General features: G+C 43.2%; 1 non-coding gene across 1 annotated transcript; it reads right to left on the bottom strand.

The window, feature by feature from the left end:
• Window positions 1–10,968: 10,968 nt before the first annotated feature.
• trnat-ugu (transfer RNA threonine (anticodon UGU)) lies at window positions 10,969–11,041 on the bottom strand. The gene has a single exon. It is a non-coding gene; the product is annotated as a tRNA-Thr (tRNA).
• Between the last annotated feature and the right edge of the window lie 347 nt (window positions 11,042–11,388).

Here is an 11,388-nt window from a genome sequence, read left to right on the forward strand (position 1 = left end):
AGGTTTATGTCTTCAACAGACAGTACATTATTTTGCTTCTTGCATCGTTTAATTCCACATTTAATTATTTCCATTACATGCATGGATATTGTATTTTATTTTGTTTGTTTTCACTTCAAATTAGTACTTTTTAAGGATGATTGGGCCCTATTTTCTAACTAACATGACCTGGAAGGTATTTTCTATTCAATATAAATTGGATTTAGACATTCTAATGGTATAGATAGCTATTAGTTTTTTTTATTAGATGTATGTAATAGTTTGTGTGTTGCGTGTTATAATATGCTGTTATAAGCCTTATTACCCACTGTATCTCCCTGCAGTCTCTGACATATTTGATCATGTCATTTGCCTCTAGAATCTCTATTATTTCCCCTCTGGGTAGGACTGCATCCACTTCCATTCTCACCTACTGTATACAGTTGTAGCCCAAATCAGCTTCACTTCCCATTCCTAATCAGTTACTTCTGGAGTCTGCCTTGCTTCCCTTCCATTTTTAAAAAATAATCTATATGCTGCCTCTCAGTGACATTATTTGACACTCCCCAACCCTCCCACACAATTCGTTCCGACCTCTTGATTCCAGACTGCTGACTGGACATCCAGTTTTGGATAAGCAAAATTTCCTCCATTAAAATATTGGGAACAGTGAATGTATCACTACGGTACCAGCCACAAAGACTCTGTTCCCTGGGCATCGAGTAAGTCTTGTCCCTTGGCAACTGTCTGTGCCTAAACCAAAATGTTCAGGTCCTTTATCTTTAAACTATTCCAATTCCGACCCTCTTGCAATCCCTGATTTTCATTACTCCAACACTGGTGCCTTCAAGTGCCCAGCCTTGAATCTCGAGAATACCCTCCCTAAACCTCTGTTTTCTTCTGTAAGTAATTCTTAAACTTGTCTCTTTGTCCATGCTGTTGTTCAGCTGTCTTAATACTTTGTTCTAGCTCCATGCTATATTTTACTAATTGTGCTTCTGCGAAATGCCCTGGATGATGGCAGTAGATATTAGTTAAATTCAAGTTGTTTGTGTAGTTCCCCTTGAGTTCACCCTGGGCCATACCGCATGAGATCCCGACTCCAAGCAGTTCCAGTAAGTGGTGGCTTGATTTTCAGCTCTGTCTCTAGGTTGACATCCAACAAGGTACTGGATTAGTGGTGCTGGAAGAGCACAGCAGTTCAGGCAGCATCCAATGAGCAGCGAAATTGACGTTTCGGGCAAAAGCCCTTCATCAGGAATAAAGGCAGTGAGCCTGAAGCATGGAGAGATAAGCTAGAGGAGGGTGGGGGTGGGGAGAGAGTAGCATAGAGTACAATGGGTTGAGTGGGGGAGGAGATGAAGGTGATAGGTCAAGGAGGAGAGGATGGAGTGAATAGGTGGAAAAGATGCTAGGCAGGTCGGAAAAGTCCGGACAAGTCAAGGAGACAGTGCTGAGCTGGAAGTTTACTCAGCCTGCAAATGCAGATTCACTACCTCATTGGAAAGGATGTGAGAATCTATAAAATCATCCACAATACAGGATTCCCACTGAGTAATGATTATAATGACAGTTACAAACATGGAAAGAATCTGTTGGGCTTAATCCCTTGATGACATCCATGGGAAGAATGCAAAGATACAAGAAGTATTTCATGATGTTTCTCTTCTCTTTCCCATGTTGGAGTGATCACTTTTGTTTTGGATCTGCTAAGATTAAATTATTCTCACTCGGGCAGGTCACATGAATAAATACCACCAAAATAATACTGGACCAGTACAGTTTGAATACAACAATTTCACATAACTAACATTGATGAGAAAAATTGGTATCTAACCCTGTGCTGTGTCTGTCCTAAAAGTGTTTGATGGGGTCAGTGTTGAGGAAGCCTTATGTTCTTAGACTCATAGAGATGTCCAGCATTGAAACCGACCCTTTGGTCCAACTTATCCATGCCGACCAGATATCCTAAATTAATCTCGTCCCATTTGCCAGCACTCAGCCCAAATCCTTCTAAACCCTTCCTCTTCTTATACCCATCCAAATGCAGGGAGTTTTACTCTGAATCTCACCCTGTGCTGTCCCTACCCTAGGCCCAGATCAGTGGAGAGGGAGGTTTACCCCATAATCTAACTCAAAGCCTGGAGTGCTTTGTGTTTGGTGCCCAAAGTAGAAACTAGGTGCTATTTCTCATCCTCACGAACACACAATTTTATCATCAAAAAGGACAGAGAAAAGCAACATTCAATGGGCAAGATGACCTGTTTATGCAATAATCTAAGATTTCAAAAGTATACACTTTGTAAAAGGCTTCAGACCGTCCCAAAGCAATGGCAGGTGTGATATCAATGCAGATCTTTCTTTCTTTCAAATTAATTCTGGTTTAAGATCTCTGATCAGAATACAACCCTTAAGTTTAAATCCAGCATTAACCTCAGGTACTCTCTGTTACACATAACTGACTGTCCTGGGTCCTAACAGTGACTATTGGGACAGTTTCAAAATCTCTTCTTTCTCAGGAACACAAACCATATATAAAACATATTTGCAATTTTGTGATGTCCAAGTTTCAGCAATAAATTTTGTTCAGAATATCAGACAAGTCAGTCAAAACTATCTGCTCAGTATTATGTTGGTACAGTGATGAGCTCATTCATTTGTTTCAGCAACAGATTTATGATCATAAGAGATCCCAAAAGATCACAGGATTCCAAATGAGAGAGCCGTGAGTGAGTGAGAACTCTGAGAGAAATTGTGGATGTTTTCAGAAGCTTCCAACCCACAAGGGTTACTCGCCTAACTTGGCATATTTGCTAATTGAACAGTCCATTGCCAAATGGGCATAAGGAAAAGCAGGCTTCCTAAAGGACAAATCTGCCTTTACAGAGGGCTGGGGAATGAGAGCCAGGCACCTATGGTGTGTGCTACAAATTACAGCTGCACTTTTCATTCATTCACAGATCGTCTCTTCCAGGTGCCAGTTATCACAACCAGACCCTGAGAGAGGTTCGCCAAGTTCTTACAGTTCCAGGCAGCATACCTCAAAATGTCAATATCCCGAGTGAAGAAGGGTGAATTGGCTACCCTTTCTTTATTCACCTGCCACCCTCCACTGGTCACCACAAGGCAAATTTAGAAAGGATCCTATTCTTTGGGAATCACTTTCTCCCAAACCAAATGAATTTATGTTTTAAAAAAATTTATGTTTTATGCACGGTGGCACAGTGGTTAGCACTGCTGCCTCACAGCGCCAGAGACCAGGGTTCAATTCCCGCCTCAGGCGACTGACAGTGTGGAGTTTGCACGTTCTCCCGGTGTCTGCGTGGGTTTCCTCCGGGTGCTCCGGTTTCCTCCCACAGTCCAAAGATGTGCAGGTCAGGTGAATTGGCCATGCTAAATTGCCCATAGTGTTAGGTAAGGGGTAGATGTAGGGGTATGGGTGGGTTACGCTTCGGCGGGGCGGTGTGGACTTGTTGGGCCGAAGGGCCTGTTTCCACACTGTAAGTAATCTAATCTAATCTAATCTAATAGCCAATTGTACTAGTCCACACATTAGGATGTTATGCCTATACCACACACAGACTAGGGTTGAATTTCTCTTTTAAATCCTATATTGAACATGGAAAATATGAATATATCTCTTGCCCAGACTTCTTTTTTGAACCATTATATTCAGAGTCTGAGATACTCACAGGGGACCACAGTTCAGTTTGTACTTCTCCCTTTGAACTTTGATTGACACCTTCAGGTGTAGATTAGAGTAGTGCTGGAAAAGCACAGCAGGTCAGGCAGCATCCAAGGAGCAGGCAAATCGACGTTTTGGGCAAAAGGTGTGACATTCCAGAATTCTCCAGGAATTGGACTGTATCAGTTTTTGATGTGTTGTTAGGTGATCCCAGATAATGGTTTGGAGGTCCCATGCACAACTCATACCTAGACTGAAATGATGGCTGAAAGATCCAGATTTGTGTTTCAAGATTCATGGTCTCTCTTTGGAATTGAAATAAGATGGAGCTGTAAGAAGTTTGAAGCAAGGGAAATGATGGGCAAGAGCAAAAGGATGGTCCATCGTAGAGTGGAAGATGGGCAATAATAAATGATTCAAGGGATGATCATGCAAGTTAGATGGAGAAAGTAATGGGATGGATAAAGAAACAAATGGTGCATCTAAGGGAGGTGTGAATGGAAAACCAACAGCTGCCAAATGAAAACAGAAACAAAATATTGGAGATTGGGATTAAAAGTGAAACTTGTTGATCTTTGAGAATGGAGAGTTTTTGAATGCTCAGTGGAAGGATAAGGTGTTATTTCTTGAACTTACATTGAACCTCATTGGAGTACTGCAGCTGGCCAAGGACAGAGAGGACAGAATGGGAGAAAGATGGAGAATTAAAATGACTGGCATCCAGAGCCATGCAGCCACCCTTGTTCAAAGTTATCAGCCAGCCCAACTTGGACCTCTCCAGAGTGGAGCAGACTGCACTGTGAGCGATGATTACAATAGCCTAAGTAGAAAGAATTGTTTAATTGGGAAGAAGTTTTTGGGGCCTTAAATGGTGAGTGGGAGAAGGCAAAAGAGTAGGTGTTATACCTCCTGCATTTGGAGGGACAGGATATATCAGCGGTGCTTGAGGAATGGACTAGGATATTGAGAAGCAGAATTGGAATGCTAGAAGAGGAGAGGGGGAGCTTGTTTGATGGTGGAATCCCACTAGAATTGGCCAAAATGGAAGAGAATGATCTGCTGAATGCGAAGGCCGGTCAGTCGGAGGGTGAGGTCCCATCATGTTTCTGGGAAAGAGGTGAGAGAAAAGAAAAGGTGTGAGAAGAACAGCACAGTGGCTCAGTGGTTAGCATTGCTGCCTTACAGTGCCAGGGACCCAGGTTCGATTCCAGCCTTGGGTGACTGTGTGGAGTTTGCACATTCCCCAGTGTCTGCGTGGGTTTCCTTTGGGTGCTCTGGTTTCCTCGCCCAGTCCAAAGATGTGCAGGTTAGGCGTGTTGGCCATGCTAAATTGCCCGTAGTGGTCAGGGATTGTAGGCTAGGTGCTTTAGACAGGGGAAATGTAGGTAATAAGGTAGGAGAACAAATCTGGGGGATACTCTTTAGAGGGTCAGTGTGGATGTGTTGGGTCTCTTTTCTATCCTGTAGGGATTCTGTGAAATATGGGAAATGGCATTGTTTGTCCTAGTCATCTCCCAAAAGGAGGAAGGCAGGCTGCCATCATTCTCAAGATGATTTCACCACAAACTGATGCTTTCATCAAATTTATCAAAGGCTGATCATATCTTTAAAAAATCTTTAATTAAAAGAATTGAGAGCCAGTTAGCATTTTTTTAAACCATTCATTGAATGAGGGCATCACTGTTAGATAAGCATTCATTGCCCATTCCTAATAACCCGAGACAAGATGGTAGTGAGCTGCCTTCTTGAGCTGTTGCATTCCTCAGGATGTAGGGGCACCCACAGTGGTGTTAGAGAGGGAGTTCCAGGGTTTGTGCCCAGCAACTATGAAATGATATTGCTCCAAATCCGAATGGCATCTGACTTTGAGGGGAACATGCCAGTAGTGATGTACCCATATATCAGCTGCCCTTGTCCTTCTAAATGGTAGAAGCTGCAGGCTTGGAAGGTGCATTGAAGAAGCCTTGATGATTTTCTGCAATGCATGTTGTAGATGGTGCACACTGATGCTACTTACTGATGGTGGAGGGGGTGAATGTGGATATGGTGCCAGTTAAGTGGAATTCTTTATCCTAGACAGTGTCAAGCTTTTTGAGTGTTGTTGGAGCTGCACTCATCCAGGCATATCACACTCCTGACTTGTACCTTACCGCACAGGGCAGTCAGAAACTGAGTTAGTTGCTGTAGGATTCCTAGTGTCTGACCTACTCTTGTAACCTTTGTATTTATATGGCTTTTCCAGTTTAATTTCTGGTCACTGACAACCCCCCAGGATGTTGGCAGTGATGGATTAGTGATGGCAATGCCATTGAATTTTCTTTTGTCCGAAATGGTCATTACCTGGCACTTGCATGGTGTGAACGTTGCATATGAACTCTTATCTGTGAATACTTCAGTATCTGATACTCTGAATTTTCAAGCTCACTTTCTCAATTTCACCCTACCTGCTTCTCAATCTCCTGGTAATTACTGCCAGGACCCAGATTGATACATCATTCTAAATCATCAGCGCACAATAGTGAAGTTTGAGAGTAAGAAGCTCGAGGTGAAATTGGGATCAATAAATTCAGGTATCCTCCCATTCCAAATGAAGAGTAACTACAGTCTACTCAAACTGTCCTCACTACTTATCCTTGGATGAAGGCCAAGGTGTCAATGTTGTATTGAAGTGGACAAGAGTGGGCTCATCGACCTGGGGTTGCTGCACAATACACAGGAGACTATCTTCAGACAATGCGTCCCGTCAACTGATCTTGAAGCTGTTGTTGAATTCACACAGAAAACACACACACAGTGTAGAAGGAAGGTTTCTAGGGTAACGGGAATACTAGTCGGAATTATAGAAGAGTTTCAGTGGATTATTCTACAGCATGAATGTGGCATGAATTTCCCTCAGGGAGGGGCCTCAGTGCCTCCCAGATTTAACATTAACCTTGAGATCCCAAAGGGAACCCTCCCACAGTCACTGTGGAGACTTCAAGAATATTAATGTCTGACTCTGAGCAGTGAAGGAGCGTTGGAAGAGTTCTGTGCTTTTGCCATTCTCTTCACTTTAATCTTATTTTACACAGAAGACAAAAGCAATGATGTATAAGATCTCAGTTCAGCTTGTAGCAATCTGCTTGTAGCAAAAGAACACTGGAGTATTGTGTCCATTTCATGACTCACGTTTCAGGAAGGACATGACAGCTTTAGCAGACATTTCTGATAATTGTTTCAAGGATGAGGGATGACGATAGATTGGAGAAGTGGGTGCTGATCTTCTTGGAGAAGCAAAGGTAAAGTGGATATTTGATAGGGGTGTTCACAATCATGAGTGGTTTGGAAAACTAGGCAGAGAGAAAATGTTGGGTTTAGCAAAAGCACCACGGCCCACAGGGCGTCGATTTGAGGTAAACTGGCAAAAGCAGCAATGGTGGCGTGAGGTATATACTTTTTTCACAAGCAAATATTTAAGAACTGGAATGTGCTACCAGGAAATTAGAGGAGGTTCAACCCTGGACTTCAGATTGGATTTCGTTAGTTGTCTGAAGAGAGAGGAATTGTGGAGCTATGGGAAAGGCTGGAGGTTTGGGACGAGTTGAATTTCCCTCACAGAGAGCTAGCATGGATATGACAGGTTGAATGGTCTCCTTCTAATCTGTAACCATTTTATGATTCAATAATAGCATTCAGGATTTCTTTTAAATGTTTCTTTTACTGGACCTTATATAGAGGTTTATAAAATCATGAAGGGCATGGATAGGATAAATAGACAAAATCTTTTCCCTGGGGTGGGGGAGTCCAGAACTAGAGGGCATAGGTTTAGCGTAAGAGGGAAAAAAATGTAAAAGGGACCTAAGGGGCAACTTTTTCACGCAGAGGGTGGTGTGTGTATGGAATGAGCTGCCAGAGGGAGTGGTGGAGACTGGTATAATTACAACATTTAAAAGGCATCTGGATGGGCGTATGAACAGGAAGGGATATGGCAAATGGGACCAGATTAACTTAGGATATCTGGTCGGCATGGATGAGTTGGACCAAAGGTTGTGTTTCCATTCTGTACAAGTCTATGACTATTTGGAGGCAGCTGATAAGCCTCCAGGAATATGTAGAGTTGGCAGCCCTAGTGAGGGTTCGGCATGCTTCAATCATTAGTTATGTTGGCCTCACCCTGCCCACCTGATGTTTACAATCTGCTTGTAGCAAAAGAACACTGATTCCGCAACGGTGCAGCCCCTGATCAGCCTCGAACAGGGATTTCTCGAGGCGTTTGGGAGGTCCAGCACAGCAGAGGGAACAGTATTGGTGATATTCTTGCTAACATTTAATTAAAGCCAATCTGCTTAGAGTCCAAGGCTCCTCATGGAGATTGAATAGTGGATCAGCTGCACTGAACAATCTGTCTGGATGTTGAGGGACAACATTCCCCCGTTTTTGTAAGTGAGAGAGCAGAAGGAATCAGTGAGGTTACAGGGATGCAGCATTTTCCAATTGTTGTGCACTCACGTCCAGCCCTAAAATCTGATGTGTATTGGAAAACTGAGCTTTGGCCATTGTGATACATTGTAGATCATACTCTATTTCTCTTTCCCCGAAGGTGAGGAACAAGGGAAATTGGCACCTGTTTTCAGCACTGGCATAGATTCTATGCCATATGTTGACTGTCTGGGCAAGGAATTCAGTTGGACCAGACTTAAGGTAGAGATTGTAGAAGAATTGAAAGAGGCACGATTTACATTCCCCGGTACTCCACTGGGCTGTCAGACCAGGTTCTGTGTTCAGTTCTCTGGAGTGGAACTTGAAACGATGACCTCCTGACTCAGAGACAAGCAAAAAGTCAGCACTGATAGCTGATGTAGCACAATATCTGTCCCAAGATTGAACACCCAAAATACAGCAACATCTGTCCTCAAAGATGAAACGGCTGAATATGATGAAGTAGGAGAGGGGTTGTCGTGATATCATTTGAAGATTGATATCCCTTTAAGAATCTTGACATTCAGAGAAGCTAAACTCCTGGTCATTATCACTTGGACAGACCCACAGCTATTCTGCATTGTAGTATTCGAGGCAAAGCATGTGTCTCGGCATTAATCAGTGCTGTCTGCAATCACTTAGCTGTAAATAAATTCAATGGTGAGCCAATTGTGTTCAGATCCAAAGGCTATTTCAAGCTCCAGCCAATATAGAGTGGGAAACTTTACTTTAGTAATTTGGGATGACAAAATTCAGCAGCTACCTGGTCATAAGCTGTAGAAACCGATCACATGCCATGGGAGATAAACTGGTGCAAACCACCAATAAGTGCAATGCAATGACTACAGCGACTCCTTAAAAATACATGGGCCTGGCTTTGATATCTGCTGAAAATCTGATACCAAAATGGTCCTCTTGGAATTGCTGAACAGATTGCTAAACCTGAGCAATGATGATGCAATTCCACTGGATATACTGGATAGCCATCGAGGTGAAGATATATTCAAAGTTGATCTGTTGCACTGTAATCAGCATAAAGGTGATCGACTTCAATCAGAAAGTGTTACCATCCCACACCGAAGGCATTGTGATAACTTATCATTGAAAGGTGGTTTGAGATGATAAAGACATGCCAGAATCTCTGAGATGCTTTTGGCCTTACAGCAAAGAGAGGGTGATATATTTCCAGTCAGGATAGTGAGTGGCTTGGAGGAGAGCCTGCAGGTCCTGGTATCTGCTGCCCTTGCCTTTCTAGGCAATAGAGGTCACAGATTTAGAAGATGTTAAAGGAACCTTGGAGAGTTATTCATCATATCGTGTAAATGGTACATGCTATTGTTGCTGTTCATCGATAGTGTAGCAGTGGATTCAACGATAGTCAAATGGACTGCTTTGTCTTGGATGGTTTTGTATTCCTTGAATGTTATTGGAGTTGTGCTCATCCAGGCAAGTGGGGAATATTCCATCGCACTGACTTGTGCCTTGTAGATGATGGACAAGCTTTTGAGAGGCCGAACGTGAGTTGCTCACTGCAGAATAGCCAGGCTTTGACCTACCATGGTATTTATAAAGCTGACCCAGTTACATACTTGATTAATCAGATAATCTGTTGCACACACTACTTGATGTCATAGTAGCAGAAGACATAAGCTAGGTTTGGAACAGTCTCAGCACAGCAACAGGAGTCAATTAGTTTGACATTAGTTCTAACTCAAGAGAATCATCAGTAACTTAAACAGTACACCAGAGTGTGGTAGTGTCCCTACTTCTGAGTCAGAAAACCTGAGTTGAAGCCCCATCTGCTCCATCACATCTCTGAACAGGTTGATTACAAAAGGTCTTTACCCTGAGAGTAACTAAACTTATTAATTGCTATCTGTCCTTTATGACTTTCCACCCAGTGTTTCCTAGGTTACAACATGGGTCACCCCATTGGTATAACTGAGAGAATTCTGCTCATGCCTGTTGGAATTTTGGCTTTCACTCCAATGCTTCAGCCTAACATTTTACACAAAGCATCAAGTCAGTCCAACGCTATTCATTATGAACAGATGTATGAGTCCAGTAAATCATTCACTCAGAAATTCAAGTGCTAGAATTGATTAACAACATTGAGCTGTTACATGGCAGTGAAAGTTCCCACCTATAATGTGGGTTGTGGGTGGCGTTTATACCCACAAAACTGGGGACAAGTGCTGTCACTGGACAGTAACCGAATGTTGAGACCCTGGGTTTCAGTCTGTGCTCACTGCAGCCCTCTGGACTGGGACCAGAAACCGAGCCCCATGACATCAGCAAAAGGCCGTTCCCTCAGGACTGAGGTCTGCTGAACACAGCACTGCAGAAGCCCAGTGTTTACTGTAATCTCCACTTGCCAAAGCTTCAGACTCAAAGTCAGCACTCTGGGCAGCCAGTCAACAGCTCACTCCTGCTCCCAGCTGAAAGATGATGTCCTTCCCCCTGTCAACATCCTGCAAGTTCAGCATCAGAACCCTTTATAGAATTATAGAATCTCTACAGTGTGTAAACAGGCCATTGGCCCAACAAGTCCACACCGACCCTTTTAAGCATAACCCACCCAGACCTGTTCCCCTCCCCTATTACTGTAAATGTGCCCCTGACTAATGTACCTAACCTACACATCCCTGCACAGTATGGACAATTTAGCATGGCTAATTCACCTAACCTACATCCTAATCCTAATCTTCGGATTGTGGGAGGAAACCCATGCAGATACGGGGAGAATGTGCAAATGTCACACAGACAGTCACCTGAGGCTGGATTTGAACCCGGGTCCCTGGCGCTGTGCTAACCACTGAGCCACCATGCCACCACAAAATTAACACAGGCTCCAGCAAGACTCAAACTCACAACCCCTGGTTTACAAGGCCAGTGCTCTAACCACTGAGCTACAGAGCCATTGAGTGTGCTGTCCCTCGTTCAGCCTTTTCTGATTCTGCTAAGAGGTGCTAGCTGGTTTCAAGTAGCCTCCTTGACCATCAACTTCAGTTGACCCTGAGAAGTGTACTGATGGTGAACAGCACAACTAATGCTGGCTGACCTTACAAATAATGGTAAGTAATAAGTATCAGCTGGCACGGGTCATATCTTCCATGTACAAATATAATTTCCAGATCATTCTTTAGTATGCCATAACCCCTCAGGAATTGTTAGTCACAAACTCATCAGGTGATATTAGCACTACTTTGTAACAGTCAAAATTCTCCTGTATGTACTGCAGGTAAGCCCATACTTCCCAAATAAAA

This window comes from Chiloscyllium punctatum, chromosome 12 (assembly GCF_047496795.1).
Source record: "Chiloscyllium punctatum isolate Juve2018m chromosome 12, sChiPun1.3, whole genome shotgun sequence".
Taxonomy (NCBI): Eukaryota; Metazoa; Chordata; class Chondrichthyes; order Orectolobiformes; family Hemiscylliidae; genus Chiloscyllium; species Chiloscyllium punctatum.